Here is a 27,697-nt window from a genome sequence, read left to right on the forward strand (position 1 = left end):
GCAGCACACCAGGCCTCCCTGTCCATCACCAATTCCCAGAGCTTGCTCAAACTCATGTCCATTGAGTCAGTGATGCCATCCAACTACCTCAGCCTCTGTCATCCCCTTCTCCTCCCACCTTCAATCTTTCCCAGAATCAGGGTCTTTTCCAACGAGTCAGTTTCTCACATTAGGTAGCCAAAGAATTGGAGTTTCAGCTTCAGCATCAGTCCTTCCAGTGAATATTTAGGACCGATTTCCTTTAGGACTGACTGGTTTGATCTCCTTAAGGACCTTGAAATTTTCTGAAGTTTAGGCTGCTCAGAAGAGTAAATAAAGTGGGGATGGTACTCTGAAAAGCTAGAGGAAAAAACCCAAGCATGAAGGTGGGGAATTAGCTCAAGTGGTAGAGCGCTCGCTTAGCATGTGAGAGGTAGTGGGATCGATGCCCACATTCTCCAGTTTTGGCTCCTTCAACTAAGGAGCTCCAGCTGACAACCACAAATCTTGCAACCTATACAAAGAAATGAGAAAAGCAGACACACACTGCACTCTCCTCTGGGCAAGGACAAGACTGGTTCTATTGCCCCTTTGGTATAGTTGTGTCTGACTCTTTGTGATCCCGTGGACTGCAGCACGCCAGGCTTCCTTGTCCATCCCCAACTCCTGGAGCTTGCTCACACTCATGTCCATTGAGTCGGTGATGCTGTCCAACCTACTATCCTCTGTCATCCCCTTCTCCTGCCTTCAGTCTTTCCCAGCATCAGGGTCTTTTCTAATGCATCAGCTCTCCGCATTAGATGTCCAAAGTATTGGAGCTTCAACTTCACCATCAGTCCTTCCAGTGAATATTCAGGACTGATTTCCTTTAGGACTGATGACAAATTTAACTCAATAGGATATGAACTAGAAAAAAATATCTGTACAAAGTTCCATAAGAATGTTGAAGGAAGTGGGTTATTCTGTCTAAAGGGATCAGAAGAGACTTAACAAAAAGAGATAGCAGTCTATGGCTGTTAGGATTGCTTTGTTCCACAAAATACTCAGAAAGCCAAATTTCTTCCAGTTCACTGTCCACTATTCTTTCTGCAGGCTTAGGAATAATATCTTTAGGTTAATAAAAAGCTTTTGTGCTCTTGTTGATGTTTGTTGATGTGTTTAAGACAAGAGAAGCCTTCACAATAAATATAGAAGAAACTTTGGAAGTGGGGATAAGAGAAAAAAAAGAACAATCCAGTAAAACATAGTCCAGAAGTATTGATAACTTGTGGCTCAATAGAGTGTTTTGTAAATTAATACATGACTCTTCTTTTGGAGGACAATTACATATTAGCTCAACATTAGCCTACTCAATAATCTAGGTACACAAATGAGATACAGTTTCAATTTACTCATTCAGTTAGTCATTAATATGAGCGTACATGTGGGTTAAGTCACTTCAGTCGTGTTTGACTCTTTGCGATGCTACGGACTGTGTCCTGCCAGGCTCCTCTCTCCATGGGATTCTCCAGGCAAGAATACTGGCATGGGTAATCATTCCCTTCTCCAGGGAATCTTCCACACCCAGGGATCAAAACCACGTCTCCTGCATTGGTGGATGGATTATTTGCCATGGAGCCACCTGGGAAGCCCCTCAGTTAATATATATCAGACACTAACTTAGAGGCTACATGTATAAGGGACATCATACCCCGAAGTTGCCTTGAATGAAAGAAATGGCAGTTCTCAAGACAGATATGACTGCAGACTGCTTTGTATTCCCTGAAAGAGATGTGAGTCAGTTCTTTATGGTCCCTGTAACAAAGCCACTGGGCTTCTCTGGTGGCTCAGTGGTGAGTTCACCTGCCAAAGCAGGAGACAGGGGTTTGATCCCTGGGTGTGGAAGATCCCCTGGAGAAGGAAATGGCAACGCACTCCAGTATTCTTGCCTCGAAAATCTCATAGACAGAGGAGCCTGGTGGGCTACAGTCCACGGGGTCACAAAAGAACTAGACATGACTTAGTGTCTAAATGACAACAATAAACAAATTACCACATACTTTGCCAACAAAGGTCCGTCTAGTCAAGGCTATGGTTTTTCCAGTGGTCATGTGTGGATGTGAGAGTTGGATTATAAAGAAAGCCAAGGGCCGAAGAATTGATGCTTTTGAACTGTGGTGTTGGAGAAGACTCTTGAGAGTCCCTTGGACTGCAAGGAGGTCCAGTCCATCCTAAAGGAAATCAGTCCTGAATATTCATTGGAAGGACTGATGCTGAAGTTGAAACTCCAATACTTTGGCCACCTAATTGTGGAACTGACTCATTGGAAAAGACCCCGATTCTGGGAAAGATTGAAGGCAAGAGAAGGGGATGACCAAAGATGAGATGGTTGGATGGCATTACTGACTTAATGGACATGAGTTTGAGTAAGCTCCGGGAGTTGGTGATGGACAGGGAAGCCTGGCATGCTGCAATCGATGGGGTCACAGAGTCGGACACAAGTGAGTGACTGAACTGAATTGAGCCAGTGAATTAAACAATACAAATTTCTTGTTTTCAGTTCTGTCGTTCAGAAGTCTAAATCAGGGCACACTCGGTTAAAATCAAGGTGTTGGCACTGCTGTGTTCCTTTCTAAAGAATTTGCTTCCTCACTCTTTTCAGCTTCTAGGCTTCCTGCAGCTTTTGGCTTATAGACTTCTTCCTCCATCTCCAAAGCCTGCAATGAAGGACCATTTTCTTCTCATGTCTTCACATCTCTCCAAGCCTTATGTCATTTCATAACTAAGACTATAGCTGGAAACTTTCTCTACTCTTAAGGACTCATGGGATAATATTGGGCTCACCAGTGTATTTCCTCATCTCAAGGTTGTAACCTTGATCACATCCACAAAGTCCTTTTTGCCATCAAGGTAATAAATTCACAGGTTCTCCCTGTACTGATTGCTGATGTCAGGGGAGGACTCTGACTGCTTGGAGGGAAACAAAGATCATCATTATTGCCAGTCACTAGAAATAGAAGTCCAGTCTGGGACTGCACCTTGGTATCAGAGTCACCAAGGAAAACACAACAACACAGTCAAGCACAGGATAGAACAAAACTTTACTTCCATAGGGAAGAGACAGAGCAAGGTCAGCTTTAGTATGTTTGTCAGCTCCCCATGTCTAGCAGGTCCCCACAGCAGCTATGCACACCCCTCTCATGCCACAGTAGGACCACAACCCCTGCCCTGTGGAGTCTGAAATGCTGGAAGCTGTGGGCAGGCCTGAGGGTCACTGATGAACATGCAAGCTTAACAAAAGAATACACTTTAACTATGAAACAGGGAAATAGATTCCCACATGGGGCTATAAGCCTGACATAGGCTATGTGGGCTCTTTATCTCAGGTCAGGATGTATTTCAGGCAGAAGGCCCATTCTTATCTGACCAAGTAGGGACTAAAACACTGTGTACAGGAGACTTTCTCATCACCACCACCCCCCCACCCCGCCCATTCTGCTGAAACAATAGATAAAGCATGTCCAATCTGGTATGACCCTTGTTGCTGTTGTTTAGACGCGAAGTGCTGTCCAACTCCTTTGTGACCCCATGGACTATATCCCACCAGGCTCCTATGTCCATGGGATTTCCCAGGCAAGAATACTGCAGTGAGTAGCCTTTTCTTTATACAGAAGATCTTCTCGACCCAGAGACGGAATCTGCATCTCCTGCACTGGCAGGCAGGTTCTTTGCTTGAGCCACTAGGGAAGCCAGGTAGGAACCTAGTCTACCTCATAAGTTATGACCAACCTAGATAGCATATTCAAAAGCAGAGACATTACTTTGCCGACTAAGGTCCATCTAGTCAAGGCTATGGTGTTTCCTGTGGTCATGTATGGATGTGAGAGTTGGACTGTGAAGAAGGCTGAGCACTGAAAAACTGATGCTTTTGAACTGTGGTGTTGGAGGAGACTCTTGAGAGTCCCTTGGACTGCAAGGAGATCCAACCAGTCCATTCTGAAGGAGATCAGCCCTGGGACTTCTTTAGAAGGAATGATGCTGAAGCTGAAACTCCAGTACTTTGGCCACCTCATGCGAAGAGTTGACTCATTGGAAAAGACTCTGATGCTGAGAGGGGTTGAGGGCAGGAGGAGAAGGGGACGACAGAGGATGAGATGGCTGGATGGCATCACTGACTGGATGGACATGAGTCTGAGTGAACTCTGGGAGTTGATGATGGACAGGGAGGCCTGGCATGCTGCGATTCATGGGGTCGCAAAGAGTTGGACATGACTGAGCGACTGAACTGAACTACCTCATAAGTTGGGTCTAGTAGGTTCCCTGAACAATCTGGCAGTTCACTGGCAGAGACTTTCTGTCGTTTTGAGAGAGCACATTACCAGGATCACCAAGAGAAATAGACCCAGGATTATGGCCAATCCTCGCTGGAGCCTGTTTCTCAACTATGAACCCCAACTGCCAGGGCTGAGGCAGCTAAAGGGGCCAAAGAATGCCATGGCCTTTAGGTATGACGTCTAAAGCTCAAGCCAAAATAGCAAAAGTAAACCGTACAGAATTTGAATCTGCCACTTCACACAACCATACGAATATTCCATGAGATAAATGTCTACATGTGGGGAAAAAAGCTAGGACAAGGTTGAAGATAAGGTTCATTTCCTATGTGAGGCCACTCCTTGAAGATTGGGAAAGCTCTGTTTTATCTAGTACATAGAAAAAACACAGAAGAATAAAATGAGGAAATGGGGAATATGTTCTAAAGGAGAAAACAAGATAAAACCTCTGGGGGTGGAGGATTGTAATAGTAAAATGGAGATAAGTAATTTACTTGACAAAGAGTTTAAAGCAATGAGTCGTAAAAATGGTCACCAAACTTGGAGAATGGATGTGCACAATGAAAACCTCAACAAAGAGATAGAAAATATAAGAAAGTACCAAACAGAAGTCACAGAGGTGAAGAAAACAAATTTGAAGTGAAAAACGCACTTCCATAGCGATTTCTTTTCCCGGAGCGGATAGTCTCTTGCTCCCTCTTGTGTTTATCGAAGGTATTGCAGGTTCTGTGGTGCGGCCTCAAGCTGTCAAACTCTCCTTTGTTCTCAGGGGTCCCCAGGCATCCAAAGTATGAGAGTTTGGTATGAGCGCTTCTAGTCAAGTGAGAAAGAAACCAGTCCCTTGGGCAGACTCCCCCCAACCCTTGAAAACTCAGAATCTTCGGCATATGTTCCATTCTTCCCTTGCTGTCCGAAGAGAAAGGCAATAAATTGGTCATTTTCTCCTGATCTCGCTGAGTTTTGTCAACTTGGAGGAAAATCTGTAGTGGGTGGAATGCCATAGTTTTATTTATCCATTTCAATGCAGCTGTTTCTGGCTCTGCACAATTTGGGGGTACTGCGACGTCCTAACTGGTTTCTGGAGAGCTCCTAAAAGCTTTTTGGACCATATACTCATGTTAAATTGGTGTCTCTGTCAGGGAACAAGGTCCGTGGCTTTCTATTTTGCCATCTTGCTGATGGGCATCCCTTCTTAGCGGTATAATTTAAAGCTCTAGAATTTATACATATTCATTTTAGGAGGCTGCCTCTGATGGTAATAAAATATAGTGAGGTTTTGTTACTATCTTCTATATGGATTTAATTTTAAGCAATAAGTTAATGCTGTATTTAATATTCAAACATTTCCAACATTTGGCTATGCTTCCATCAATTTCTTTCTACTGATTATCAGGGATGGTCATCTGACTGAACACTGGCTTGTTTAGTGACAGTTGTGATAATTTCTATCTACAGGAGAGGAGGTTGGGTAGGGGACCCATGATTTAAAAAATGAATGCATAAAACATGAGAATTTTTTACCTATAAATTCAAGATTTATAGAAAAGATTCAGGAAGTCCAATTCACCAAAAGCTGAAAAGAAATCCATAGCCAGTTACATCACAGTGAAACTGTAAAAGAAGAGGAGAAAAAGGAGAGGAAGTAGAGGAGCAAGAGTACCAAAATGACATTAAAGACTAACAACAATTCTCAAAAATAGAAGAGAGATTGCCTGCAAAGGTGACACTGTAAGCTAGAAAATAGCTCAGGGTAATTTTCAAATTGAAGAAATAAAATAACTCAACTAAAATTACACTTAGTGACTCTATTTTTGAAGAATGATAGTGATATAAAGATAGCATGAGATAAAAGAAAATTTGAGAGTTTATCCCACAGAGACCCTCAGTAAAGGAAATCTCAAGAATATACTATAAAAGGAAGGAAATTTTCATAGAGATATTCCTCAGTAAATATTTTCAAAGACACTGCTCTAGACTTTTTGGACAAATTAGTAGAGAAAAAAGACGAAGAATTTGCATTCTATTAGACTTACAGTGCAAATTATGATGAGAAAATGTATAGACAAAAACATGGGTAAATCCAAACACACATTAACTTTTTGAATAATAATCCCAAATCGTAATTTGGAAAACATGGTAGAACTAAAATATTGGGCAAAAAAAAATTACATACGTGTTTCAAGGTATGAAAATTTTCTATACATTCACCCAACTACTATTCGGTGAGAGTATTATTTCAGAGACAAGACTCTGGATGGTGAAAATGTGAGTCTTAACTCTGAAGGACCGATGATCCAGATGAACAGAAAACAAGAACAGCACCAGCCAGAGGACAAGCACTGGCTTAGATAATTTCTTTATAGCTTAGCCAACAACTTAATTTCAGCGCCTTCTTAGCGCAGTGGGCAGCGCGTCAGTCTCATAATCTGAAGGTCCTGAGTTCGAGCCTCAGAGAGGGCATAGTTTTTTTTTCCTTTTGTTTGCTTTTCCTTAGCGCGTTCATTTTCCTTGAGTTTGTTTTTGCATTCATTTACCTCTGGAACGCAGTTTGCTCTGCTGTGAAGTATCAAGACGTGATATTGTGTCAGAGATTTCTCACGATAACCGTTCCGGGTCTCCATTTAGACTAGCACTCCCGCAACGGCTGTTTCTCCGGAAGTTCTAGAGATGCTCCGCCTTAACAGCAGTGACACTTGAGTCTTCAGATTAGTCCCGAAAAACCAAGAAGGGCATAAAACTTCTAATGCTAAAATAACCATGAGTTCAAAATAGACTGTCGCGGCGAATTGTACTTCACTGACTGGTGCCTGCAGGGTCTATGCCCGCATTCTCCGCCTGCGCATCTCCTTGAGCTCTTGGTCGGTAACCGCAACTTCCCAGTTAGACTACAGCTCAATACAGATGTAGAAAACATTGACTTTTGGGGGAAGGGGCAGGGAGAGTCTTTAATTTTTTTTTTTTATGAGCCAGAAGAAGACAGGAATATTGGACATTGAAATATTGGACGTGTGATAAATCGGATTTTTCTGGTTTCCCGGCCCCCCGCCCCCGCGCCCTTGTATGGTTTCACACCTGTCAGAGCTGGAGATGTCTTAACTTAGACAAGCCAACTTTGTAGCCAGTGGAGGAAAACAGTGGAAGGGAGATGAGGGGTCTCGAGCAGGCCAAGATGCTCAAAGAGGAAGAACATCTATGCAAGGCTGAGCTCGTCATTTTCCATCTTAGCAATTCGATGTTGGTGGTTGTTCAGGATGAGAGCCACTTATTCACAGCTCGCGGGTGCATCCAGTAGCTAATTAATAACTTCACGTATTTGCTTCCCATAGGGTCCTTCCCCATATTTTTTGGTTACTTGGGGGCACTCGGATTCAGCCCCTGACAAGAAAGTTGGGGCTTTATTGACCCTGCCCTGCCCTGCGCTTCTCAGGATTGGGCCGCCTTGCGGCCAAGTGCTTGAAGAAACGGAGGGGAGAAAAAAGGAATTGGGCATATCCCTTGAGATGACCCAGCTATTCTGCAGCAGAACCCAAGTCATACGTTGGTAGTAGATGTACTAACCACTAGAGCCCTAGCTCTCCTGTTTAGTCCTTTCCCTAAGAAGACTCTAATGTGTCTAATTTCTTTCTAGAGATTGGAAGATTGGAGCGGCTCAGTTGAGTAAAACTGGAGGATGTGGGCATCGATCCCACTACCTCTCGCATGCTAAGCGAGCGCTCTACCATTTGAGCTAATCCCCCACCGGGAGTCCTCACTTTTCGCTTCTCCCCCCACCCTCCAGTTTATCAACATACCGTCTCCATTATTCCTTCTTTTGGGTGGTCCAAACTTCAGAAAATGTCAAGCCCGTTAATGGGAATCAGAATTTGGGCTAAGGGCACATCATCTCAGAGATGTCCCGAGGGAAGAGCGCAATTGGTATCTACTTCTCTGCCAGGAAAGGAGAAAGTAACCATAGGAAAAGTTTGACACTCCAAAGGTTCTCGATTCAGATTTTCTGGGACAGAAGAGAACACGTCCCAGTTGGGAGGAGTCATCCAGAACAGTCGGCTAATACGACGAGACTATCTCAGGGTGATTATATGTTTCTTAAAAAGAGGACCCAAACAAAAAGAAGTGGGTTGATGACTCGTTCCTTTTAGGGCAGGCGGTGAGTTGATTTTTCCCCGGATGACTGAAGGTAAAAAAAAAAAAAAAAAAAAAGTCGTTGTTTCCGCTCGGTTTCGAGCCGAGGACCTCTCGCGTGTTAGGCGAGCGTGATGACCACTACACTACGGAAACTCACATCGCATTCAACTTTTGAGATACTTAATTCTTGCTGAGGTGGATCATGAAAGGTTTCACATCTACATCATATAAGAGAATAACCAAAACAAACAAAAAACCCTGGTACAAGTAAGACCTATCAAAAATAAGTAGTGAGATCCTATGAAAGAGAGAAAAAAACACGGACATTGAGGTGTGAGAATAAAGAATCAACAGGATGGAAGGAACAGTCAAGATGGTAGGAACTTCTGTGTTCAGAAATATACCTGTGTAGTAGGAGTGGAGTGTGCGAGTGTGTGAATGTGTGAGTGTGTGTGTGTCAAATAGACATGGAGAGAAACAGTGATTGAAAAAAGCCAGGACACATGAAGATACATACATTGGGGAAAAATTTGGGGAGACTTAAAAACCTTTGAAAAACATGCAGACACATGGCTTTAAAATAAAAATATTTTGTGAAACTTTTTTATTTTGAATGCCAAATAGGTAGGAAATGGAGAAAATAGAATTCGAGAGAAAGAAAAAGAAGTTGTAAGATCTTAAAGGATTGAGGTTTACTCTTTAAGCTCTGAGATTAATAATAGCATGAGTCTTTCTGTACCTGCAGCCCAGTACACTAGCTGGCTTGGAATACATCCTTCATAAACACAGAATGGACAAAAGCATAGGTGCATGAGAAGAAAGAAAGATTCTGGAGAGCTGTGTGGGAAGGAGCTACAGTATTTAAGCACATATCAAGATACTGGGTGTAGAGATTTGAAGAAGAGTCAAAGGCATGTAGAATACTTGAATCTCGGTGGTAAACACAAGTGATTGTGAATTAATACCTGATGCATGGAAGATTAAATCCTCTCATTTATAATAATAGTGAATTAATGAATGAATTGGGTTGAAGGTAAAGACTAAGTGCAGGGTTAAAGGAAAAGGGGCTACATTTTAATACGGGGGGGAAAAAATCAGCTTTGCGCTTCTGGTTTTGCTCCGTAGAGCCACGCGAACTGAAAAAAAAAAGATGGTTCAGCTATTCTAAGCTTCAATTTTCTCTGTAAAATAGGAATAATGATATTTGAATGAACTGCAAAGCTAAATCAAACAACTTGCATAAGATTAATGAACTGTAGTATCATTTTTAGCACCCAGTGCTGAAAAAGGATTTTTTTCATTTCTTTTCATTCTTTTGTATTCTGCTTTCTGCAGGCTGACGGTGTCTCCCTTCCTTGAACCCTTAAGGGGAAGCAACAGCAAGGTCAAATCTGCAGGAAGAAAGCTCTGGAAAAGCTAACCTTCAGAAATCCATCTCTGAGTATCCTTTTGGTAACGTGTATAAGAAGTAAAACAGAGTATCATTTCTCTTTCACATTTTAAAGGAAAATCAACTGGGCAAAGTTGGGATCCCACAATCCATAATCACATATGTCATAATGCTGCACCCGGCGGATCCTACGCTCTGAAATGATGGTGTCCACACCTTTAAAGTACACCTTGTCTGCCTTCTTAGCGCAGTAGGCAGCGCGTCAGTCTCATAATCTGAAGGTCCTGAGTTCGAGCCTCAGAGAAGGCAGCTTGCTTTGTTTTCCTCCACAGTCGAACTAGCCTAATGTTACTCTGCTAAAAAGAAAACGTATACAGGCTACACCAAAACCAAACCGAAAGGAACAAACAAAAAGTCAACATAAAATAACTCTGGGAGTTAGTGAAGGACAGGGAAGCCTGGGGTGCTGCAGTCCATGGCGTCCCAAAGAGTCAGACATGATTGAGGGACTGAACAACAAAATAAAATGACCAAATGCTGCCAGAGAAGCATTTGATAAAGGATCCATTGTTTGCTCAAGAGTGTAATACTAGATTTCAAGTCTGTTGCACTTCCCAGTAACTTCAGTAAAATCATAGATGAAGTAATGTAGACCACATCACAAAAATACCATATTTTTGTGTCTTCTCCATCTCTTTTTCACATTAGTGCTCTAAAGGACGCCCAATGGCAATTAAGGAATGGAAGATGTAAAATCATTTATTCTTTTTATCATGAAACAAATAATTGTTGTTTACACAACTATTCTGGGTGCAGTGAATCAAGAGTGAATAAGATCTCCAAATTTCCTTCCGTGTGGAGCTACATTCCTCCATCTTTCGCTTCTTTTAGAGTGGCAGGATGCAGGGAGCTTGATTTGACTAATGTGGTTTGTGAGGGTTCTTACACTTTATCTCCGACATTCTGTGAGCTTGGAGGCTGGAGGGAGAAAGCGGAGACAGAGGTCACTTCTGGCATGCTGACAGTGTAGACAGTGTAGTAGCCTTTTCAGGATAATCAAATATCTTGAAACTACTTTATTCTTTGGGGGCCAGATATATGTCCTTCCCCTCCTTCACTAACTCCCAGAGTTATTTTATGTTGACTTTTTGTTTGTTCCTTTCGGTTTGGTTTTGGTGTAGCCTGTATACGTTTTCTTTTTAGCAGAGTAACATTAGGCTAGTTCGACTGTGGAGGAAAACAAAGCAAGCTGCCCTCTCTGAGGCTCGAACTCAGGACCTTCAGATTATGAGACTGACGCGCTGCCTACTGCGCTAAGAAGGCAGACAAGGTAAGACTTTCACATTCTAATTAAAATATGAAATAATATTTTCAGGCACATCTATCAGTTTCCAGGTTTTAAAAAAATGTAACCAATGCTCCTTGAAAACCTTCCATATAAGACAATGCTGCCCCCGGCGGATTCTACGCTCTGAAATGATGGCGTCCACACCTTTAAGGTATACATCCACCAGTTGGACACTCTGGCCAGCAAGACCAGGAACAATCCTGTCTTTTGCGGCTCTTTTCCTCTCTGATGTTCCAATGATTGGCCTCTTCTCTCCCTCAGAGATCTCAGTCTTGCTGCTTCTGCTGCTGCGAAGTCGCTTCAGTCTTGTCCGACTCTGTGTGACCCCAGAGACGGCAGCCCACCAGGCTCCCCAGTCTCTGGGATTCTCCAGGCAAGAACACTGGAGCGGGTCTCACTCTTGCACTTTCTTTATATTCAAAAGAAACTTAGGGGATACCCAGTTAATATTAATTCAAGTGAATGAATACCCCTCAAATTTGTTTACACTCGATAGGTCGTTGTTTCACTTTACATCTCCACTTGCATGAGCGCGACAGGAGATGTTCTCTCTACAAAAAACACAGACTGGAAAAAAATAACAACAACAAAAAAATACAGACAGAACTTAACAGAAAAACCTTTCTGTTTTTCTTCAGTCTATTGGGCTATTAATTAGACTAAGAGATTTATGAAGATTATTTCATATATTCCAATTGAATTTTGACAACTAGGTGTCATCATTTGCATTTTCCACATATGTTGGCAACTCAGAGAAGTAATGTGTCTGCTAAGCTGTAAAGTCTGAATTGAGAAGCAGATTATCTAATTCCAAATTACGTTATTTTTTTCTGCTGCAGCTGATAGTCTCACTGTACGTTCTTCTCTACAATAGCTCATTCATATACACTCTAATTCTCAGTCTCCTCTCTGCTGGCCTTTCGGGCTTAGACTTCCAAGTCAAACTTTGGCTCATTCTTTTCCTTCAAAATCCACTTTCACTGAATAATAGTGGCAAATCTGAACACTATTTTGTGAAGCTCTCTTGAATCTATCACTTCCTTTCCATTCAGTCAGCTCATATTCATTGGGGAGCTGCTCTGTGCCTGGCACTGTGGTAGCTTCAGGTGATTCAGAAGGAATAGGATCACCCAGACTTCTGTTAGAATATACATGCACAAGGGACAATCCTCTTCCAGATTCACTTCTTTGAGTCTTCCTGGCATTTACAGCTAAATAATGACTAAAAATATGTGTTCATGATGTCCCTCTGCTTCACTCTGACCATTCTTGATTTTTCAGTTTTGATGTGATCTTGCTTTTCTCTCAACTCTTTGGCTCTTCTTTCCACCTTTCTATATTGCGATTTTGCTCTGTCAGATCAATTAGAGCCATTGGTGAATGGTGTTGTTTAGTTAACTACTAGATCTATCATTAACGAGAGAGTAGTTTTGACACCTATAATGGTAACTGTGGGTTTCTCTATTTTTCCTTTCAAGTTTATCAGCTTCAGTTCATGAGTTTTGAAGCTCAGTGGTCAGGGATGTAGAGCCAGTCTTGTCTTTGCCCAGAGGAGTGTGCAATGTATGTCTGCTTTTCTCATTTCTTTGTATAGGTTGCAAGATTTGTGGTTGTCAGCTGGAGCTCCTTAGTTGAAGGAGCCAAAACTGGAGAATGTGGGCATCGATCCCACTACCTCTCACATGCTAAGCGAGCGCTCTACCACTTGAGCTAATTCCCCACCTTCAGGTTTGTGTTTTTTCCTTTAGCTTTTCAGAGTACTATCTCCACTTTATTTACTCTTCTGAGCAGCCTGAACTTCAGAAAGTTTCAAGGTCTTAAAATGAATCCAGGACTGGACTAAGGGCACATCTTCTCAAAGATTCGTAAGGCAATAGTGTGATTGGTATCTATTCCTTTGCTGAAGAAAGGAGGGGAAAGTCACCATGGGAAAAAGAAGAGACAGAGGGAACATTTGGGGGTTTCACTGTTGACTGAAGAGAAACCAGATATTAAGAACCCATGTAGAAAAAAATGGTTGAAAGAAAATACATGCAAAAGGGAATAGGCTTTTAATTTGTTCTAGCTTTCACTACTTTAAACTGTTATCATGGAGAAGGGAATGGCCACCCATTCCGATATTCTGCGTAGTGAATCCCATGGACAGGGGAGCCTGGTAGGCTACAGTTCTTGGGGTCACAAAGAGTTGGACACGACTGAGTGACTAACACTAAATTGCTATCTGTTGTGACTTTTGTAACAGGAGTCTTAAACATCTGTGTTCCCTTACATCTTTTTTTGTTATTCACTAATTAGAAAGCAGAAAATTCTGTCTGGGAAATTTTAAGTCATATAAACTGCCATTCATCAATAAAATTTAAAACATCAAGTAAGGCATAAAGAAAGAGCAAAATAAATTGGCAGACGTGGAGAGTATCATTTTGGAAGTTAATAAAATAATTTATTAAATTATTCACTTATATTTGATCTACCTATTCCCTATCCTTACCTAATACTTCCATTTCAAGGCAGAAGCCATATTTATGCCTTAACTCCAGGCACTGAGGACACAATGATTTGAGCCTCAAGATCCTTATATTCTAGAGGAGAGACAGGAACTTTAAATGAAAATTCATAAGACAATTTCTAAAACACAGTGCTTATGAGGAAGGTGGCATAAGTTGATGGACAGATTAAAATCATGATAAGAGGTATTAGCTAGGGAGGGGGGTCTCAGTAGCAAAGTAACATTTGACTTAGGGACTGAGTGCCAAGAAGTAGGCATATTACTAAGTCTGATTCAAAATGAGAAGTTATATTAGTCAGAATCTGAGAGGTGAAAAAAAGTCCTCTGTGTGCATTTGGGAAACCCAGACAGAGCCCAGTTACCAAAGACCCACAGAAAAGTCAAAATGTAAGAAAATTTCCAGCTCATTTCAAGTCTGTGGTGCCAAAGGCCTAACCAAATGGTGGGCTTGCTGAAGGAGCCTCCAAAGGCATCATCCATAGGATTCTTTGTGTCTGAAGAAGCTTAAGATCCAGTTAAAGGAGAGGGAAGTCTTTTAGTGAAAAGCAAAGTGCAAGGGCTATTCATAGTTCTGCATGGTAGAATCATGACCCTCTTTAATGTTCCTTCCTGTTTTTGGACTTCATCAGGATCTGATCACTAATGCTGTTAAATATATTTCCTGTATTACCTGCTGGAATCCCTCCTGCCTCATTTAAAATATTTTAGCTGCCTGTGCAAAGAGGAAAAATTGTATTTGGGATTCTATATGTGGAAGTCAAATATCACCAGATTGTTTCAATTCTTGGAGATATTTCTGAAGGTGTTAATTTAGACAGTCATTACAGGTACTGTGATGGTTGGGTTGGAATGGATGGGTAAGAAAGTTCCATAAGGAAGAACTACCCAAAGATCCTACTCCTATTCTTGTTTATGAGTTTATTCTAAGAATTCCCCTGATTTCGCATCTTCTTTTTTATTTTGTTTTTGACAGTCTGTGTCTTTCTGGTTCCTTCTCCGACCCAGGCAACTCAGTCCTCAGACTCACAAGTTCTGTCATCCATCTTGTCTCTTTAAATGTCCCTCAACAGACTTCTCTCTTTCCCCAGGTCAATAGGTCCCATAAATGTCCATTACAAAATAGCTTTCTTTTCACCAGATTCTCTCTGTTTACAAGGATGGGAGGTCCACTCTCCCACAAGCCAAAAGTCATGAGTGTTGAGAAGGAAAGGCCAGCATACTCTAGTGCAAATCATGCGCACTCCCTTCACAGCACGTTTTTTGTCCTTGTTGTAGTATAATGACAAAGTGGGTGCATGCGTGCTCAATCACTCAGTTGAGTCCAACTGTTTGTGACAGAGAGTATTGGTCAAAGACCAAGTCTGTGCTCTCTTCTGGGTGAAATAAGAAACGAACCAGAAATTTATAAATCTTCATTTTAAAAAGAAATCCAATATTTCCCGAAGTTGGGTTCAGGAAAGGTCCTCTGAGGACTCAGGTCTTGTGGAGAAGAAATGATAGAGCAAAATTGGTGGAAACAAGTATCTTTCCCACTAGCTGAGTGCAAAGAAGGGTTTGTAGCATTGAACCTAATTCCCATGTCCTAACTCTCTTTTTGATCTGAAATCTTTCCAGTGAATCTAAACTTCTTCACCAATGATTTTACTGAAGTTACTGGGAGTTGCAACAAACTTGAGATCTAATTTCAACCTTCTAAGCAAATATTCAGTCATTTTTCAAATGTTTTGCTGGTGCCCACCTTAGTTTTACTTGCTGTTGGGTTTTTCCTGCAACACAACTTTAGCCAGGCCAAAAAAGTACCATCTGCCCTCTCTGAGGCTCGAACTCAGGACCTTCAGATTATGAGACTGACGCGCTGCCTACTGCGCTAAGAGGGCAGACAGTGTAAATAGTACATATCGAAAGTAGAGAGGAAATGGTGTTTTCTGACCGCCCACACTTTTATCAGTTTCTAGTTTTTAATAACTACTTGAAAATCATTCCAATAAACCAAAGACAAACCCAGTGGATTCCACATTAGGAATGATGCAGTCCATGCCTTTCCAGTATTTACCCCCAAATAAGATCATCTTGGCTGCATGGCTAGGGACAGTTAATGTGCTGTCTTCTTAGTCTTGTATTCCAAAGATGTGCTTTTTCTTGCCCTCAGAAATCTCAGCTGATCTTACATTTTCCCTGATCTCCTTGTTGAAAGAAACATAGGAGTTGCCTAGTTAATATTAGTTCACTGAGTGAATCAATAGTCCTCAAGTCTGGACTTCTCTGTCCTCCACATCTCCATTCGTACCTACATGGCTGGAGACATTCTTCCTACAAAAACCGCAAACTGACAAAAAGCCACCTTATTTTTTCAGCCTTACCTACTAATTCATACTAAGAGATTTATGGAGATTATTTTATATAGTCCACTTGAATTTAGGTAATAAACCTATGTATCATATTTTGTACTTTCCAGACAAAATGAAGGCTCAGAGAAGTTAAGTAATATTTCTGTTAAACAGCAAAGTATGAATTGAGAGAAATTATTAGATTCCAAATTGTGAGTTCTCTCTCTACTCCAGCTCACACCCACTATCTAATTCCCAACTTCTGTGCTGGACTTTTGGGCTTCGACTTCAAAGTCCTTCAAAACCCATATCAAATGATCTGCCAAATACTAAACATTATGCTTGTGCAGCTTTTTTGAATCTATTACTTCTTTTCCTTTCATTCAGCGCATTATTGTTGTGGAGCTGCTCTGTGCTAGACAAAGTTGTAGGCTCAGGGGACTCTGAGGGAATCTGATTACCCCCAGGCCGCAGGAGTAGGAAGGATAAATATGGACAAGGAATGATCCACTTCCAGTTTCACCATTTCCAGTCTCCCTGGCATTTACAGCTAAATAACTCTTTCTAAAATACCACTTTTCTGCTTCACACTGACACTTTTTGGTTTCCTTGTTTTGATAGAATTTTGCTTTTTCTCTCAACTCTTTGATCTTTCTTTCTACTGACACTGTGATTTTACTTAATAAGGTCATTTAGATTCAGCGGTGGATAGTGTTTAGTCCCACACTGTATTTTCCAATTTGTTATCTACTACATCTATCAATTAAAGAGAGAGGGTTGTTGACATCTTCAACAATAATTGAGGACTTTTCTATGTTTCTTTTCAGTTTCATTAGCTATTGCTTTTGGGTTTTGAAGCTCTGTGGTCAGAGGCATACAAATTTAGGATAGTTATTTTATTAGTGAGTTGACATCTTATAATTGTATAGCTTCTCAAATTAATACCTGGAATTTTTCTCTTTGAAATCCACTTAGTCTTATAGTAATATATCTACTTTATTTTTTTTATTAATGCTTTCATGAGGTCTGTTTTCCTATTCTTTGCTTTCAATCTCCTATATAACTTTTAATCCTGAGTACAGCTTTTCATCTCACAACTAACTGTATTTGAAGTGGATTTATTCTAATCAGCATATATATTTTTAATATATTGTGACAAACTGATTTTATTTGATATATCTGGATTGTTAGAATGCATTAAAAGTAAATTGCTGACTATAATAACTCAAATAATATTATTATTAATAAATTTCTTTTAGATTTACTAAATAATTTATTAAAAGCTTGTTTCCTTTATTTCTTATTTTTCTCTGCTCCTCTTCCTCCCTACCCTTACTTGACTTATTTAAACATTGTTAGTAGGTGATATATTGATTACTATATACATTCTTAATATTTCACAGTGTACTTAGAATCAATAAATTACCATTCAAGTTGTTTATAGACCTCACTACCATTTAGTCCCTTTACCACAACCGCTTCATATAGTACATATAGATACAATGAAAATTCCATCAGACAATGTAATGATTTTCACTTTCAAGCATCAAACATACTTCAAAGAATTAAAGAGGAACATAAAAATCTACTATGCTTTCCCAGTTATTTCCTTCTCTTCTATGGTTCCAATGACAAATTGAAGTCATAAGGGAGTAATCACAGGTCAGGCATACAAAAATGGGGAGGACGGCTATTAAGGATCTTTAGACCAGTCCCTATATCACTGTACCAAACCCAGGGCCACCAACAGCCATAGTCGGAACAACATCCAGCAGCTGCAAACTTCTAGTTTCAAGGTTTCCCCTTGTAACTAAGTAACCGTTGCAGACCCTAACCAATTCTTGCTTCATAAGCTGTCTTTCTTCTTGTTAGCATCATTACAATGCTAGACAAACAACTTATGTCACTGTGTGGCCTTGCAGTTTTTCCCTTTAATAAGCTTCCTTTATTTTGTAGTCCAATGGAACACAAATCTTGCGCTTTCTTAAATCTGTGTTTCCCAGGCTGCAGTCCTAGTAAACCTCCAACATAGGCTATTTAATTTCAAACGAGTTTCTGTTTCTGAAATTTTGGTTAAATTTCTCCATTTATACTATCTTATATATTTCCCTCTAGTATCATTTTTCTTGTCTCACAGCATTACTCTTTTCTAGAACTTCCATTAGCAATGGAGTCATTCAGTTTACCTTCAAATGAGAAGGTAAACTTTATGTCTGTCTGAAGGGTATTTTTGCTATATTTAGCTATTAGATTGACAGGTCTTTTCTTTCAAAATAACATAAAAATCATGTTATTTTGTTATGGTTCTTACAGTTTCTGATGAGAAATTAACAATCATTCAGATTGCAGTTTCCCTTTCATTTTCTTCTGGTACTTTAGAGCATTCCCCCCCTTTCTAGTTTAAATCAGTATAATTGTCATCTGTCTGCCTGTGGGTTTATTTGATTTTATCTTGCTTTAGGGTTGCTGAATGTTTTTATTCTGGTTTATATCTTTTGCCAAATTTGGGTAACCAATCCCCCCCCCGCCGCAATGTTTCCCTTCTTCCTCTATTGAGTCTCCAATGATGTGAATGCAAAAACTTTGCTATTTTCCTGTTTGTCCCTGAGGTTCTGTCCATTTTTTAAAGTACACTTGCTTCTTTGTCATTTGGATTGAGTATTTACTATTGTTCTCTCTACACATTCTTTTTTCAGGTCTGAAGTTGCAATTTGGGTGTATATTTTTTTGCCAGTGCTTCTTAAAAGCTGGAGAATGTGGGTATCAATCCCACCACCTCTCTCATGCTAAGCAAGCGCTCTTCCACTTGAGCTAATTCCCCACCTTTATCAAGCTCATTCCCCCAGTGCGTCAGAGTACCGTCTGCATTACTCGCTTGAAACCAGGACTACTAAGGGCACGTCTTCCCAAAGATGACCTAAAGCAAAAGTGAGATTGGTACCTATTCCTCCTCTAAGGAAAAGGGGTGAGAAGTAGCCATGGGAAATACTTGGTGCTCCAAATTTCACGTTTCAGACTTTCTGAGATAGAAGTGAAAATGTCCCAGTTGGGAGGACTCACCCAGAACAGCCGGCTAATACAACAGGACTACCTTAGGATGATTATCTGTTTCTTAAAAATGAGATGAAAATGACAAACCAACAGGAGTGCGATGATCACTGATTCCTTTTAAGGGAGAAGGCAAACTGATTTTCCCTGGATGGTGGAAGGCAAAAAACAGCTGTTTCAGCTCGGTTTCCATCCAAAGACCTTTCACGTGTTAGGTGAGCATGATGACCACTCCACTAGGGAAACTCACACTTTGTTCTATTTTAAGATATTTTTCCATTGTTACTGAGGCAGGTCATAAGAAATTATATATCTACACCATATGATACAATAATTAAAAAGTACAAAATATTACAGATAAGAGCCATCAGAAATAAGACACAAAAGCATGTTACAGTGAAGGAAAAAATATGGACATTGAGCGGTACAGATGAAGAGTGATGATGATGCTGTTAAAAGATGATGGTGTTAAAGTGCTGCACTCAGTAGGCCAGCAGATTTGAAAAACTCAGCAGTGGCCACAGGACTGGAAAAAGTTAGTTTTCATTCCAATCCCAAAGAAAGACAATGAATCTTCAAACTACCACAGACTGTATTCATTTCACATGCTGGCAAGGTCATACTCAAAATCCTCCAAGCTAACCTTCAAAAGTACCTGAACCAAGAACTTCCAGATGTACAAGCTGAATTTAGAAAAGGCAAAGGAACCAAAGATCAAATTACCAACATCCTTGGATCATAGAAAAAGCAAGAGAATTCCAGAAAAACGTTTGCTTCCACTTCATTGACTACGCCTTTAACTGTGTGGATCACAACAAACTGCGGAAAATTGTTAAAGAGATGGGAATACCACCTTACCTACCTCCTGAGAAACCTGTATGCAGGTGAAGAAGCAATGGCTAGAACCGGACATGGAACAACAGACTGGTTCCAAATTGGGAAAGGAATACATCAAGGCTTTGTATTGTCACCTTGCTTATTTAACTTATATGCAGAATACATCATGCGAAATGCCAGGCTGGATGAAGCTCGAGCTTGAGTCAAGATTGCTGGGAGAAATATCAATAATCTCAGATATGCAGATGAAACCACCCTTATGGCAGAAAGTGAAGAGGAACTAAAGAGCCTCTTGATGAGGGTGAAAGAGGAGAGTGAAAAAGCTGGTTTAAAACTCAAGATTAAAAAAACGAAGATCATGGCATCTAGTTCCATCACTTCATGGAAAACTAAATGGGGAAACAATGGAAACAGTGAGAGACTTTATTTTCTTGGGCTCCACAATCACAGATGGTGACTGTAGCCACGAAATTAAAAGACGCTTGCTCCACGGAAGAAAAACTATGACAAACCTAGACAGAATATTAAAAAGCAGAGACATTGCTTTACTGACAAAGGTCTGTCCAGTCAAAGGTATGGTTTTTCCAGTAGTCATGTATGGAAATGAAAGTTGGACCATAAAGAAAGCTGAGTGCCAAAAAATTGATGCTTTTGAACTGTGGTTTTGGAGAAGACTCTTGAGAGTCCCTTAAGCTGCAAGGAGATCAAACTAGTCAATTCTAAAGGAAATCAGTCCTGAATATTCACTGGAAGGACTGATGCTGAAGCTGAAACTCATACTTTGGCCACCTGATGTGAAGTACTGACTCATTGGAAAAGACCCTGATGCTGGGAAAGAGAGCAACAAATATAAAACACCTGCCCTCTCTGAGGCTCGAACTCAGGACCTTCAGATTATGAGACTGACGCGCTGCCTACTGCGCTAAGAGGACAGATGCTCAGGGCTTCTGGCATTGAAAGTAAAATATAAAATAGTACTTTCCAGGCGTGTCCATCAGTTTCCAACTTTTAAAGAATGTAATCATGCTACTTGTAAATCATTCCATTTAAACCAGTGCTGCACCTGAAGGTTTCCCATCCAGAAATGGTGGAATCCACACCTTTCCAGCCTATATGCAAAAACTGGACCCTCTGGCCTGCAGTACCATTTGTACTGGTCCAGTAACAATTGTATTGGTCTTTTGCTGCTCTTTTTCCCTCTTGTGGTCTAATGATCTGCCTGTTGCCTCCTTCAGAGACCTCAGTCACTCTTACACTTTCCTTGATACCTTATATTCAAAAGAAACTTAAGAAGTACCCAGTTAATACTATTAATAATTCACTGACTGACTAAGTGAATTAGTACTCAAATTTGTCTGCACTCCATACTTCTTTGTCTTACTCTATGTCTCCAGTTGCATCTACATGCCCGGAGATATTCTCCTTACAAAAAAACACAAACTGAACTTAATTCAAAACTTCTCATTTGTTTCAGCCTTATAATTATACTAAGGGATTTATGGAGATGATTTAATTGATTCAAATTGAATTTCAGCCACAGAAGTATGCATCATAATTTACATTTTTCAAATATAATGGAGACTCAGAAAAGTTAAGGTCCCAGAGCTGCTAAGTAGCAAAGCATGAATTGAGAAACAGATTTGAAATTTCAAATTGTGATTTTATTTTTCTGCTGCAGCTGAGGGTCTCACTGTCTGTTCTCCAAAATAACTCATTCATCTAAACTCTAATTCCTAGCCTCTTCGGTGCTGGTGTTCTGGACTTAGACTTCCAAGTCAATTTTGGCTCATTCTCCATCTTCAAAATCCACATTCACTGTCCTGGAAAATACTATTATTCTTGTGAAACTCTCTTAAATCTATCACTTGCTTTCCATTCAGTCAGGACATATTCACTGGGGAGCTGCTCTGTGCTTGGCACTGCAGTAGGCCCAGCTGGTTCAGAAGAAATCTGACCACACAAACCTCTGGAGCTAGTATGTATATTGACAAGAGACAGTCTTCTGGTTTCACTACTTTCAGTCTTCCCTGGCACTTACAACTAAATCATACTTTAAAAAATGTTTGTTTCCACAATGTCCCTTAGCTTCAATCTGACTGTTCTTGATTTTTTATTTTTGATATGACCTTGCTTTTCCCTCAACTCTTTGGTAGAACTTCATTGTGATTTTGCTATATAAGGTCAGTTTGATCCATTGATGTATGGGGGTGTTTATTTTTTCAACATGTTTGTTCCTTTTTCTTATCTACTAGATTTATCATTAATAAGAGATGTACATACTGAAGGCCAATAGAGCCAGGCTTGTCCTGTTTTGCCCTTGCCCAGGGACGGGTCCAAAGTGTTTAATTTTTTCCTTTCTTTCTACAGTTTGGAAGATTTGCAGTTCCTCAGCTGAAAGAGTAAAAACTGGAGAATGTGGGCATCGATCCCACTACCTCTCACATGCTAAGCGAGCGCTCTACCACTTGAGCTAATTCCCCACATCCAGCATGCATTTTTTTCCCTTCCATTTTTCAGTAGACTGTATCCACGTCATTATTCATTCTTCCAGGCTACCAGAACTTCAGGAAATATCAAGGTCTTTAAGCTGGACTAAGGGTCCATCTTCTCAAGGATCCCCCAAGGCGAGGGAGCAGTTGGTACCTATTCCTCTGCCAAGGAAAAAAGAAAGTCACTGTGACAAAATCTAGCCAAAAAACTATATGAGTTTCAGATTTTCCTGACAGAAGGGACCACATCCCATTTGGGAGGACTCACCCAGAAGAGTGGGCTAATGCAGCCAGACTATCTCAGATTGATAACCTGTTTCTTAAACATGAAACTAAAACAGCAAAGCAACAGAAATGAGATGATCACTGGTTCCCTTTAGGGGAAGCAGAGGGCTGAGTTTTCCTAGATGGTAGAAGGTACAAGGGAGCAATTGTTTCTGCTCAGTTTTGAACCAAGGGCCTCCAGCGTGTTAGGCAAGTGTGATAACCACTACACTACAGAAACTTACATTGTTTTATCTCTGGAATATTTATGGGATTCTTGCTGAGGTAGGTCTTGAGAAGTTATGTATTTACACTATATGCAAGAACAAAAAAGAAGTACATACTATTACATGCAAAAGCCATCAGAAATTAGAGGTGAGACATAGAGAAAAAGAAAAATGCATGGACATTGTAGGATGTAGATGTAGAGTGAACATAGGATGGAAAGAAAAGGCACAGAGGTAGGGATTCCTGTGTTCAGAAATATACCTGTTCAATTGGAGTGGGTGTTATGTGTGTTTGTGTGTGTAAAATAGACATGAAGGGAAACAATAGTTGAAAAGCCTGGACACATGAAGATACACTAGAGAGAAAACTGGAGGCTTAAGAACCCTTGAAAAAATTCCATGCAGACAGTTTACATAATCAAGGAAACATTTTATGATAAATATTTAATTTTGACTGCCATATAGGTAGGAAATGGGGAAATTGGAATTAGGGAGAATGAAAAAGAAGTTATGTTAAGGGATTGAGGTTTATTCTTTTAGCTTCTGAGATTAGCAGTAGCATGAGTCTTTCTGCCTCTCTAATCCAAGACACTGTCTGGCACAGAATACTTTCTCCATAAACATAGAATAGATCAAGGCATAGATGCATGAGAAGAAAGAGAAAGATTCTGGGGAGTTATGTAGGAAGGATCTACAATATCTAAGTATGTGTCAAGACACTGGATGTAGAGATATGAGGGAGAAGAAGTAGTCAAGGACACTTAGAAGTCTGGAACCTGGGTGGCGGACACAGAAGTGATTTTTGATTTAGTGTCTGATGAGTGGAAAAATAAATACGCTCATTTAAAAATTTGTTCTATGAATGTATGAAATGAGGAACTGGTATTCCTTATAGACTTATGTGACTATACCTTAAATTAAAAGACAAGCTCACATCTTTTCATATAGAAAACAAACAAACAGCCAGCTTTTCATGTCTGGTTTTTCTCCTTAGCGCTAACACACTTGAGAAAAATGATTCAATTCCCCTGAAATTCAATTCCATCTTTCAAATGGGAGTGATGATATTTGGGTTATTTGCAAGGTTAATCAAATGACTTGCATAAAATCAATAAACTTTCAGGACACTTTCTAGAATGTGGTGCAGATTAGATCTACAGAAACTACCCCAGATCTGCAGGTTAGATCTACAAAAGCTAACCCACTGCCTCCTCCTATATATATGCCTTATTTCCAAAATCTTGTAACAATCACAGTTGTTTTTATAGAGAGATACACAATGAGTGGGAGAGCCCCAAATTCTCAACTGCACCCAGAACAGTGCATTAACAACATATATTTGCTAATGATTTAAAAAATAAATGATTTTACCCTTCCCCATGTCTTAACTGTGGTTGGACAATCTTTAGAACATGAATTTGGAGAGAAAAATTCCTTGCTTCTTCCACTAGGAGAAGAGGAAGATCAAAATTATAGTATAGCTTTTATTTTCTGGTGTAATCTAAATTTCTTGTCCATTTCACTCAAACTGCTGAGAGGTGCAACAAACCAGAAAATTGATTTCATTTTCTTGAGTGAATATTGAATATTGGAACATCCACCCAATGTTTTGGAGAAGGAAATGGCAACCCACTCCAATATTCTTGCCTAGAGAATCCCATGAACAGAGGAGCCTGGTGGGCTGCCATCTATGGGGTCGCACAGAGTTGGTCACAACTGAAGTGACTTAGAAGCAGCAGCAGCAGCAGCATCCAGTGCTTATCTGGCAGCATTTCCTAATTTTCTTTTGTACTGATTTCTTTAAGCGCAGATTACACACATTTTCTTTTCTTTCAACTTGGCTTTTCACCAGGCTGACTGTAAAAAAAGTGAAAGCCTGCCCTCTCTGAGGTTTGAACTCAGGACCTTCAGATTATGAGACTGACGCGCTCCCAGCTGCGCTAAGAGGGCAGACAATTTAATATCTGTACATTGAAGTTAAAATATGAAACAGCATTTTCCAAGCATGTCTACTTCATCTGTTTTCAGCTTTTAAAGAATCTACTCTATGTTATTTGAAAATCACGATGTTTAAGTCAATGCTACATGGGTAGGATTTCATATTTATGAAAGGTAGAATCCATGCCTTTCCAGTATTCAACCTAAAACAGGACCATCTATACTTCAGTACTAAGGACAGTTCATTGTGTCTGTCTTTTGCTGGTCTTGTGTTCGAAAGACATCGTGTTTCCTGCCCTCAACCAAGCTTACATCTTTCATGATCTTTGTTGAAGAAACATAGAAGGTGCTCAGTTAACATTTCTTCTCTGACTGACTGAATCAGTATCCCTCAAATTTGTCTATAATCCATACTTCTCTATCTTTACTTCTCCACTTGCATCTATGTGACTGGAGACATTCTTCCCTACAAAAACATAAACTGAACTGAATTTTAAAAAGTTTTCCTTTTTTTTCAACTTTCAGTTCAGTTCAGTCACTCAGTCGTGTCCGACTCTTTGCGACCCCATGGATCGCAGCATGCCAGGCCTCCCTGTTCATCACCATCTCCTGGAGTTCACTCAGACTCATGTCCATCGAGTCCGTGATGCCATCCAGCCATCTCATCCTCTGTCGTCCCTTTCTCCTCCTGCCCCTAATCCCTCCCAGCATCAGAGTCTTTTCCAATGAGTCAACTCTTCGAATGAGGTGGCCAAAGTACTGGAGTTTCAGCTTTAGCATCATTCCTTCTAAAGAAATCCCAGGGTTGATCTCCTTCAGAATGGGCTGGTTGGATCTCCTTGCAGTCCAAAGGACTCTCAAGAGTCTTCTCCAACACCACAGTTCAAAAGCATCAATTCTTCGGCTCTCAGCCTTCTTCACGGTCCAACTCTCATATCCATACATGACCACAGGAAAAACCATAGCCTTGACTAGACGGACCTTTGTTGGCAAAGTAATGTATCTGCTTTTGAATATGCTATCTAGGTTGGTCATAACTTTTCTTCCAAGGAGTAAGCGTCTTTTAATTTCATGGCTGCAGTCACCATCTGCAGTGATTTTGGAGCCCCCAAAAATAAAGTCTGACACTGTTTCCACTGTTTCCCCATCTATTTCCCATGAAGTGATGGGACCTTTGCTAAGAGATTTATGGAGATTATGTCATGTAGTCTAATTGAGTTTTGGCAACAAAACTATTTATCGTAGTTTACTAAACCAAACTTTGGGCTGCTAGCCCCAGAGCAGCAAAGTCAGTCTGCTGCCATCAGGTTGTGATGAAGGAAGGTGAAGGATTTATTGCAGGGTGCCAAGCAATAGCACCCTAGCTATTGCTAGCTCAAAAGATTCAGATACCCCGAAGTCTTTCAAGGCAGGATTTTTAAAGACAATGTGAGGTTGACTGTCTCAGGGTGTATAATCAAGGGCTTCCCAGGTGGCTCAGTGGTAAATAATCCACCTGCCAATGCAGGAGATGTAAGAGACTCAAGTTTGATCCCTGGGTTGGGAAGATCCCCTAGAGTAGGAAATGGCAACCCACTCCAGTATTCTTGCCTGGGAAATCCCATGGACAGAGGAGCCTGGCAGGCTACCATACATGGGGTCCTGAAAAGTCAGATGCAACTGAGCCCAGGACCCTGTGACAGTATGATAGTGTGAGGGACACTGTCTCAGCGTGCATTAGGAGCCAACATGCAACTCTTTGATTGGCTGATGGTGAGGTAACAAGGTAATATTTTGGGTAACAATTGTCAGTTTTTGCTTCCAACGAGTCTGAGATCTACAAACTATTGGTCAGCATGCAGTCAACTTTTTCATCTGGTAGGAGTTTTCGTATCTGCAAAATAATTCAAGGATATGGCTCATAATATTAACCATAGCTCTTGAGGAGAAACTAAAGGCTCACGGCTCTATTTTATGGCTAAACTATTGTCTTGTTTGACCGCTTTCTTTTGTTTCTCCATTTTCTCACTTCTCTGATTAAATTTGCTCTTTGAAGTTGAGGGAAGATCTCAGATGCTAATTTTTTTTTTTTTTTTAATGAACAAGAGTTAGTGAGGACACAGGGTGAGGCTGGTGTCTGTCTCTGGAGGAGGAATTTGGTGTTAATTTTGAAGTTGAATGCAACAACCTCATCCAATTGGGTGATCAGTGAAGCTTTCCTTTCCCATTCTGAAGATACTAATGTGGAGGTTCACTGTGAATTTATGTTTCTGTGTACAGAATGTCAATTGAATCGACTTGTTTTGAGAAGAAAGGGAATCCGAATCAACAGAAATGTTAAGATAACCTACGCTTCCTTTCGGAGAAGGCAATGGCACCCCACTCCAGTACTCTTGCCTGGAAAATCCCATGGACAGAGGAGCCTGGTAGGCTGCAGTCCATGGGGTCGCTAAGAGACACAACAAGCGACTTCATTTTCACTTTTCACTTTCATGCATTGGAGAAGGAAATGGCAACACACTCCAGTGTTCTTGCCTGGAGAATCCCAGGGACGGGGGAGCCTGGTGGGCTACAATCTATGGGGTCACACAGAGTCGGATACGACTTAGCAGTAGCAGCAGCAGCAGCATGCTTCCTTTTACAAATAGCAGGTTTGGGACTGCAATCAGAAGTTAATACAAACTTCAGGAGAATAAAAATATTTACCTTTATGAAAAATGGCTGGAGTGGAAACTGGGATTTGGACAAGAATCCAGGAGCAGAGGGGCTGAATGTATGTATTTATTTGTTTGTCTTTGATCAACATGACTGTCTGGGAGAGGAAGAAGAGGAAATTTGGTTTTCCATCATCTAGTGTCATTCAGGCCCTATGGAGACAAATAAAGCAGGAAGTGGGTCTAGAAACAGTGAGGGCTATGGGGGTAACAGGG

At 40.6% G+C, this 27,697-nt stretch overlaps 12 non-coding genes across 12 annotated transcripts; 3 read left to right on the top strand and 9 right to left on the bottom strand.

The window, feature by feature from the left end:
* The first annotated feature begins 367 nt into the window (after positions 1 to 367).
* TRNAA-AGC lies at positions 368 to 440 on the top strand. Its single transcript has one exon. It is a non-coding gene; the product is annotated as a tRNA-Ala (tRNA).
* Positions 441 to 6,676: 6,236 nt separating this feature from the next.
* TRNAM-CAU lies at positions 6,677 to 6,749 on the top strand. The gene has a single exon. It is a non-coding gene; the product is annotated as a tRNA-Met (tRNA).
* A 1,204-nt stretch (positions 6,750 to 7,953) lies between these two features.
* Positions 7,954 to 8,026, bottom strand: TRNAA-AGC. Its single transcript has one exon. It is a non-coding gene; the product is annotated as a tRNA-Ala (tRNA).
* Positions 8,027 to 8,494: 468 nt separating this feature from the next.
* TRNAV-AAC lies at positions 8,495 to 8,567 on the bottom strand. Its single transcript has one exon. It is a non-coding gene; the product is annotated as a tRNA-Val (tRNA).
* Positions 8,568 to 10,040: 1,473 nt separating this feature from the next.
* Positions 10,041 to 10,113, top strand: TRNAM-CAU. The gene has a single exon. It is a non-coding gene; the product is annotated as a tRNA-Met (tRNA).
* A 941-nt stretch (positions 10,114 to 11,054) lies between these two features.
* TRNAM-CAU lies at positions 11,055 to 11,127 on the bottom strand. The gene has a single exon. It is a non-coding gene; the product is annotated as a tRNA-Met (tRNA).
* Positions 11,128 to 12,799: 1,672 nt separating this feature from the next.
* Positions 12,800 to 12,872, bottom strand: TRNAA-AGC. Its single transcript has one exon. It is a non-coding gene; the product is annotated as a tRNA-Ala (tRNA).
* Positions 12,873 to 15,462: 2,590 nt separating this feature from the next.
* Positions 15,463 to 15,535, bottom strand: TRNAM-CAU. The gene has a single exon. It is a non-coding gene; the product is annotated as a tRNA-Met (tRNA).
* Positions 15,536 to 20,729: 5,194 nt separating this feature from the next.
* On the bottom strand, positions 20,730 to 20,802 carry TRNAM-CAU. Its single transcript has one exon. It is a non-coding gene; the product is annotated as a tRNA-Met (tRNA).
* Positions 20,803 to 22,277: 1,475 nt separating this feature from the next.
* Positions 22,278 to 22,350, bottom strand: TRNAA-AGC. Its single transcript has one exon. It is a non-coding gene; the product is annotated as a tRNA-Ala (tRNA).
* Positions 22,351 to 22,791: 441 nt separating this feature from the next.
* TRNAV-AAC lies at positions 22,792 to 22,864 on the bottom strand. The gene has a single exon. It is a non-coding gene; the product is annotated as a tRNA-Val (tRNA).
* Positions 22,865 to 24,727: 1,863 nt separating this feature from the next.
* Positions 24,728 to 24,800, bottom strand: TRNAM-CAU. The gene has a single exon. It is a non-coding gene; the product is annotated as a tRNA-Met (tRNA).
* Between the last annotated feature and the right edge of the window lie 2,897 nt (positions 24,801 to 27,697).

The sequence above is a fragment of the Oryx dammah genome, unplaced genomic scaffold (genome assembly GCF_014754425.2).
Source record: "Oryx dammah isolate SB20612 unplaced genomic scaffold, SCBI_Odam_1.1 HiC_scaffold_11, whole genome shotgun sequence".
Taxonomy (NCBI): domain Eukaryota; kingdom Metazoa; phylum Chordata; class Mammalia; order Artiodactyla; family Bovidae; genus Oryx; species Oryx dammah.